The sequence below is a fragment of the Carassius auratus genome, unplaced genomic scaffold (assembly GCF_003368295.1).
Source record: "Carassius auratus strain Wakin unplaced genomic scaffold, ASM336829v1 scaf_tig00018191, whole genome shotgun sequence".
Taxonomy (NCBI): domain Eukaryota; kingdom Metazoa; phylum Chordata; class Actinopteri; order Cypriniformes; family Cyprinidae; genus Carassius; species Carassius auratus.
Genome location: NW_020524860.1, coordinates 11,294 through 18,862, shown reverse-complemented (window position 1 = coordinate 18,862; position 7,569 = coordinate 11,294). Strand labels below are relative to the sequence as shown.

At 35.3% G+C, this 7,569-nt stretch overlaps 2 long non-coding RNA genes across 2 annotated transcripts; one reads left to right on the top strand and one right to left on the bottom strand.

The window, feature by feature from the left end:
- Window positions 1–770: 770 nt before the first annotated feature.
- LOC113075987 (uncharacterized) lies at window positions 771–4,156 on the bottom strand. Its single transcript, XR_003281083.1, has 6 exons — window positions 3,568–4,156; window positions 3,021–3,205; window positions 2,660–2,757; window positions 1,515–1,847; window positions 1,258–1,362; window positions 771–1,105 (listed from the first exon to the last, which is right to left on the bottom strand). It is a non-coding gene; the product is annotated as an uncharacterized LOC113075987 (long non-coding RNA).
- A 1,267-nt stretch (window positions 4,157–5,423) lies between these two features.
- Window positions 5,424–6,621, top strand: LOC113075983 (uncharacterized). The gene is made up of 2 exons (XR_003281082.1): window positions 5,424–5,792; window positions 5,880–6,621. It is a non-coding gene; the product is annotated as an uncharacterized LOC113075983 (long non-coding RNA).
- Window positions 6,622–7,569: the final 948 nt, after the last annotated feature.

The following is a 7,569-nucleotide window of genomic DNA, read 5'->3' as shown; positions in this document are numbered from 1 at the left end:
ACAAATCATTCAGTTCACCAAATCGAACTGAATAGTTTTGAACGGTTCGCATCTCTAATATGCATTAATCCACAAATGACTTAAGCTGTTAACTTTTTTAATGTGACTGACACTCCCTCGGAGTTCAAACAAACCAATATCCCGGAGTAATTCATGCACTCAAACAGTACACTGACTGAACTGCTGTGAAGAGAGAACTGAAGATGAACACCGAGCCGAGCCAGATAACGAACAATAGACTGACTCGTTCACGAGTGAAGAACCGTTTCTGCCTAAAAGAAACGATTCGTGAACGCGTCCGATTCGTGAACCGATGAGCTGATGGTACTTTTATCCTACAACAAGAACAGAAGGGATTTTGAAAATGAGATAAACGGGTCAAAAACGGACCCGGGCCAGATGAGACCGTATTTTTAGGAGTCCGTTGCAGGTCCGTGGCGGATATATGTTTCAATGTGCGGGTCCAAAACAGACCCGCCGTGGAGGTAAGGTTTTAATCGCGGATGCAGCACGGAGCAACGGGCTCGAACAGTAAGGCACAAGAACAGTTTCTTCCCCCAGGCAATCGACCTCATGAACAGTTAAATGTTCTCTACTTATGCTCATAAACGTGCAATATCCTTATATTTATTTGTTAAACCTCCATCTTAGAACATTCCTGCATCTCACTCAATCCTATTCCATTATCATTTATACCACAATTGTTTATACACTTATTTATTTGCCAATTTGTAATTGTCTTTTTTTTTTCTTGTCTGTGTGTTGTTGTCTCTGTGTACTGGAAGCTTATGTCACTAAAACAAATTCATTGTATGCACAAGCATACTTGGTAATAAAGCTCTTTCCGATTCTGATTCTGATAGAGACTGTGAAGTGCGCGCACCTGTTGCGTTTGTTTATTTTGTGTTATTATTATTTAAATAAAGTTTCCCACGAGCCCCGTACACCGACCCCGGTCTCCTTCCTCTTTATTGAACTGAACATACTACAAATACCTTGCCATCCCTGTGTCCTAGCTCCTCTGCTGGTTCTTCCGGACCAAGAACTGGTTGCTGTGGGAGTTGAGTGTGGCCTGCAGAAGAGGTCTGTGGTTCTTTTTGTTTTACTGTAATATAAGATAAAGTAATACTTTAATTTTTGTTCCAAAAAAGGGTAAAATCACAGCCTTTAAGTTACATTTGAAAGTGTCCATTTCTATCTAAGAACCTTAAAAAAATGCATGTAAAATTAATAGCCCAACAGTTTGAAAATGCTCACTTTTGGGTATCATCTCTGTTTGCTTTTCTGCTAGTTTTTCTGTACCATGAAATGGCCGTTGAGGGAGTGGAGTATGGACTGCAGAAGAGGTCTCATTCTGTGTTACTGTAATATCATATTAAGCAACACTTACATTGGTTTTGTTGCCAAAACAGTAATAATAAAAATAATCACTGGCTTTAAGTTGCACTTAAAATTGTCAGATTCTAGGAACCTTCTATATTAAATTAATAGCTAAACAGTCTGAAAATGCTTACTTTTTTTTTTTTTGTAAAGCTCCTCTTGGAGATTTAGGTTTAACCACCTTAGTTGCTGCAGTTCAGCCTTCATGTCCCTTTTCTCTTCTTTTAAAAATTTAATTGTTTTCTCGTTTTCTTCATTAGACATCTCCTCCTCTCGCATCCTTTTTTTTAGGTTGTAGTATTTGTCTTGCAGTTCCTTGTGCACAGCCATGGGGACATGTTCCTCTTGTGATTCAAAACTGGTCTGGATAACTTTTTTCTTTTCTTTTAGGATATCCATTAAATTCTTCCTTTTTTTAATGCTTTGGACTGCTGCCTTTTTTTTTTCTTGTCATTTGTGTTGTCACACTTTAAAAAACAGAAAATACTTCATACAACGTCAAATTCTCACAAAACATTAAATACTCATTACACGTTGATTTAACACTAAAATCAACTGACACTATCTCCCTCCAATCAATATTGCTTACTGTAATAATACTGCCATTTCCATTTATAGTGTTTTTTTTTTTGTGTGTGTGTGTGTAGGTCTGGGCTATAAAATGGTTATCAGTATTTATCAAAAGGAAAACCGTCAATAATAAAGACAGGAAAAAAGTTTGATAAAGCACATGCAGGGCCTAAAATTAACACAGTGCCAGATGCGAGTAAAAATTGCCGCTGGCGAGTATATGTAACAGTGTCAGTTGCCAGTTGGCAGGTAAAACTTTTACGAAATATAATAAATACAATGTAGTGAGGACAGCGTTATTTATATACTTATTCTACTTCAAATAAAAGTTTCTAAAGTTATGATTTCAGCTCATAACTTATTGGTATGGACGCTTGTTTCCACCACAAAAAAAAAATAAAATAATTGTGGCTTTTTATCTCAAAATTATAATTGTTTATACCTGACAATTCTGAGTTTTTTTTTTTCTGCATTGTGTGATATAAACTTGCAATTATTTTCTTCTCTGAATTGTGAGAAATATGTCAGAATTTTGTCAAAAATTCAGTTACCTTTTTTTATTCTATGGCAGAAACAAGCCGTAACAGATTTTCGTTTTAACTGAAATTTTAGTAATTAACTACACTAACACTTTAACTGAGACTTAAAAAAAAAAATCTAAAATAAACTGGGTATCACTATCTATAAAGACATGGATCAAATAGCTTACAGATGGATTCATGGACCTTCTCGAGGATGACCGGTCTTCCTCATCACTATCGAGTGGGGGTATCGAGATTCTCTCACGAGTTAATTCCTCTTCAGTTTCTGATTAATAGAAGAAGAAAGAAATAAAATATAAATAACAACAAACCTACAATAAGATGTCACACAAAAATAACTACAGTAACGTTAGTTCTTTGTCAGTTACCATTGTAGATGTTGGTGGTTGTTATCAGAATATTTTGTAGCAGGGACTATAATACCCACAATTCTAGCAATGCAACAGATTTTGTACAAGAATATCAATGTGCTTAAAATTAAATGGTTAACGTTAGATATATTTAGGAGGTATAGCTTTAAAATCCTACCAGCCAATTTTAATATCTGTGCTTTGTAGTATTGTCCCTGGTCCTCTGCGGATTTCTTCCACAAAATATGATATTTTTTCTTTATTTCAAAATCCTTGACGTCCTGTGGACAGAAGTCTTTTATATGGTCCAAGGGAACAATCTGACGGATGTTGTCGTCGATAAACCGGACGTAGGCAAACATGCTAACATACAACATAAATGACAATTATTAAAAAGATCAATTAATTAGGACACTTATAGTCACCCTATTTTAAGTTCACCTATGATATATATTCCCAAGAAACTGTATTTAGTTTGATACTAGGCAAGACACCGACAGTGAACTTTATCTTTTTGCCATTAACGTTAACGTTACTTTTGAGTCCACTCTGACTAAATTTAGATTACAAAAGGTTTTTTTTTTTTACTAAGACAACATAACCACTGAGGCAAGTCTAACACACGGCTCGGCCGTCTACATTACCTCAGACTTACACAAATTAACGTTAGTAAAAACTGAGTAAATCTATAAACAACAGCAAAGACAATAATTAATAACATTTACCTGACTGAAAAGTAGAGCGGTTTCGCAAGTGAACGATGGCAAATCAGTTTTAAAATTCTACCGTTATTTTCAGTTGATATGTTAGTCTCGCGCAAGCTAAGCTCCGCCCCCTCGTACGTGACAAAGCGCTCCGTCAACGATTCGTCTCAAGCACTGTACATTTTTTATAGTTTTTTTTTTTTGTTGTTGTTGTTGTTGTTGGGTTTTTTTTTTTTTTTTTTTACAAAGATGCGTAGAAATAGGCAGAAATATAAGTTATACCTGGAACCTCACTGTATGGCAAAGATACCTCGCCAGACCCTGTCTCGACATGACAGTGGAGGTGTTGATGTTGACGAGGAAGAGAGACAACCAGCCAGTAAGATTGTCCCGATTGCTTGAATGAATTTTATTTAAAAAGGAATTAAGAAAGAAAACGTCTGAAATACTTACTGATTTTTTTTAATATTATTAATAGGCAAATAAATTAAATAAAACTCAGAAAAAAATGAGAATTCTCTTCGGATATCGAAAAATAAAAGTCATCACACAGGCCTACTGTGGAAAAAAAAGTATTAAAGGGATAGTTCAACCAAAAATAAAAATGGTGTCATCATTTACTCTCCTTCATGTTGTTCCAAACCTCTATGAGTTCTTTCTTCTGTTGAAACTAAAGTTATTTTAAAGAATGATGGTAGATAGACAGTTGTCGACACCCACTGACTTCCACTGTAGGAACAAAAAATACCATGTGAGTCAATGGGTGATCTAATCTAATCATTGTATATCATCAAATAATAATATAGGTCTGTAAATGTATCTGATTGCTTGATTACCAGCATAATCATTGTTGTTTTTCAGCATTATGTTTTCTTGTTGCTTATGGTGTTTTTTTTTTTTTTATAGATATGTTCTCAGAGGCAGGGAGTGAGACAAACAGCATAGAGAACAATGAGATAGAGAGCACAGAAAGCAATGAGAGAGACAGCACACAGAACAGTGAGACTGACAGCATATTTATTAAAACAAATAAATTACAGACATTTAAAATTATATAAACATATACATAACACTGTTTAATACATGTTAAAACCATGCATTTTTGTATGGCTACTAAGCTATTGGCATGCATTTTAAGTCCATTGTAATTATGCTTATTTTCCAATAAAGTCAATTAATTCACTGAAACTTTAAGCTTACAGTATTTCTAATCATTCTATATCATCAAATAATAACTTAGCTCTGTTTGTAAGTTTATCTGATTGCTTGATTACCAGCATAATCAGTGATTTTTTTTACAGCCTTTTTTTTTTCTTTTTGCTTATGGTGTTTTTTTTTATAGATATGTTCTCAGAGGCAGGGAGTATGGAGTCAAAATAGGGCCATATATATCTGCAAAATAAAACAATGTTTTGCAAACAAAAAAAATATGTTTTGCAAAAATAAAATGTTTTGCAAAAATAAAATATGTTTTGCAAATAAAAATAGAGTATTGAGGAAAAAAAATGCTTTTTTGCAAGTAAAAAAAAAATAATTGCAAAAGAAAAGTTTACCACAAGAGAAAAAATAAAGTTTAGCAAAGTAAAACTTCAGCAGCATTGACTTTGCAACACATTTCCCTTTGCGCTGCTCCTTTAAATCCGCGTTCCAGTCATCCGTGCCTCTGCGGTGCAAGCTTTCCTTTGCGCTTCATTTTTTCTTTGCGCCTAGCTTTGTGTCCCTGATTTGACGTGGGGGAGGGGTCAAGAGGTTGAGGTGTGTACAAGTGATGAAGGCGTGTCCTTCTCGTTACGTCATCAGCGCGAGCCCCAGACCGAGTGGATTGATCGAAATGAAGGAGCAGAGACATGCGGGTGTTGGATCACAGGTATGTGTTATTGATCGCTTTCTTGTTATTATTATTATTAGACTCCTATATTATTAATAACAGATACTTCAGACCGGCCAGAGGGTGGTATTTAACGGGGTTTTGAAGTAAAATTATTTGAGTAACACATAGGCTATTATGTGTGGAGAGCTTTCACTGAACATCATAATCTCTTTTATTTGATTGAGGTGGGCCTGTAGAGGCTTTTTGCACCTCTTTTGTTGTCAGTTTGTGTTCCTACCTCGTCTCTAAGCCAGCCTTGACTCCTTTACTAGTGGGTGGAATAACCATCCTCTCCACAGAGAGTAATCTAAACCCAGACCAGTTGTGGGAAATTGGACTCCTGCAAAACCCTGTCACTCCTCCAGTCCTATCTGAGGTATTTTAAGAATTTGTGTCTTTTAATGTAATGTTTTCATGCAAGACATTGCCCCAATGTCCATAAACTATTACCAACTTTTAACAGATTGCACAAGGCGATGACTCTGACTGGGACACAGACAGTATCTCTGACCAGCCGTGGACAGGAATTGTAGTTCCTCCAGTCGAATGCCCCTTACTGAAGAACTTAAGGCCCAAATTCAAACTTTTTTTAACCCAACCTCACACTCTCAAAACTATGGAAGAGACCATTATTTAGTTTTAAATTTTGTGCTGCTTCATTCTTAATTGACACTAAATCAGTCATTGAAATGACTAGTTACCAAATGATACATTTACAAGCAAATTAACATCCAAGTCAATAAAAAACAAACTTAAGGTGACATTGCATGCTTGTTTTATTTTCTGTATTGGCTATATTTAAAGCAGAAAATGGCTAGTATAACAACTTGTGTTCTCTTAACACATTCATTAAGATATACAATTTTACATTGTGTAACACGTTGTGTTCTCTACACATACACAGTAAATTTCAAAACCATAAGAACATTTACCAATGTATAAAAGTTTTTATTTTCCTGAACATGTACAATTCCATACCTTTAGTATAATTTTAAATTCAGTTTAAACCGTTGTCAAATTGAATGGCTTGGTTGGGGTTGATATTGTCTGAATTAAATCAATTACATTTTAACATTAATTTGTAGTTTTTTTTTACAATATTTATACTAAATCAACTCTGTCAGTTCATACATAACACAGCTTTCAATTTCTTGGAGAAAGTCTTGCAGAAAGTTGATTATAGCGGTTTCATAAGTCTCTTGTACTGATCCCTTCTCCGACATTTTCGGAAGAATGTTCTGCATGATGAAGTCTGCATCAGCTTGTGGGGGAAAAAAAACAACCATCCATTTTCAGGTACATATGCACATGCAAAAAAGCTACTTTATTACCATTTTCTACTATTATTTTTTTTGTAAGGAACAAGTGTTTGACAATTATTCTTTAAATTGGTAAATAATAATTTTCCTATCTATAACATTCCTAAAATGAAATACAAGATATAGGCATATTTTTTTTTTCCAGTTACTGATACCTTATCATCATCATCCACCACATCAGGGAAAAAGAACTGGTGGCAAAGTCCTGAATGGTTTTCCAGGATGTCCACAAAATTGTAGACTTCAAGACCTTCTCAGATTTGCTTCAACAAAGGGACCAAACGTAGAGTTGCATGAAGCACAATTGATTTGGAAAAAGAACCAGAAAATTATTGCATAATATAGACAGTGTTGTGGCTAATCCATATATCTGGTAGGCAGCAAAATTAAAACCGTTTGCAAGGTTTCAAATGTAAAGAAGTTAGAAGACTTTTTCTGACCTTATTATGGCCTCTTTGTTCTCAGGTTTAACGGCCCCAATAAAACCACAGTTAATAATTTGATCATACCATGCAGAGAGATCAGTTTCTTCTTCCTCCACCTGAAAAAACATAAATATGTAAACTGTGCGTAGAAATAAAGGTTTTATGAATTTGAGGCAGGAGGCTGCTGTCGTTGTTGTGGCTGCTGCTGCTGACCCTGAGCTGACTGAATCTGACCAAGGCTTCGGGTCAGAAGACCTATTCAATTCTGTGCAGCTGTACAGACATCAGAATATTCTCTCTGTTAAATAGGTCATCACAACATCATATAGGATTATCTGGATCAGGTGTTTTAAACTCAGTTCCTGGAGGGCCACAGCTCTGCACAGTTTAGCTCAAACCCCAATCAAAC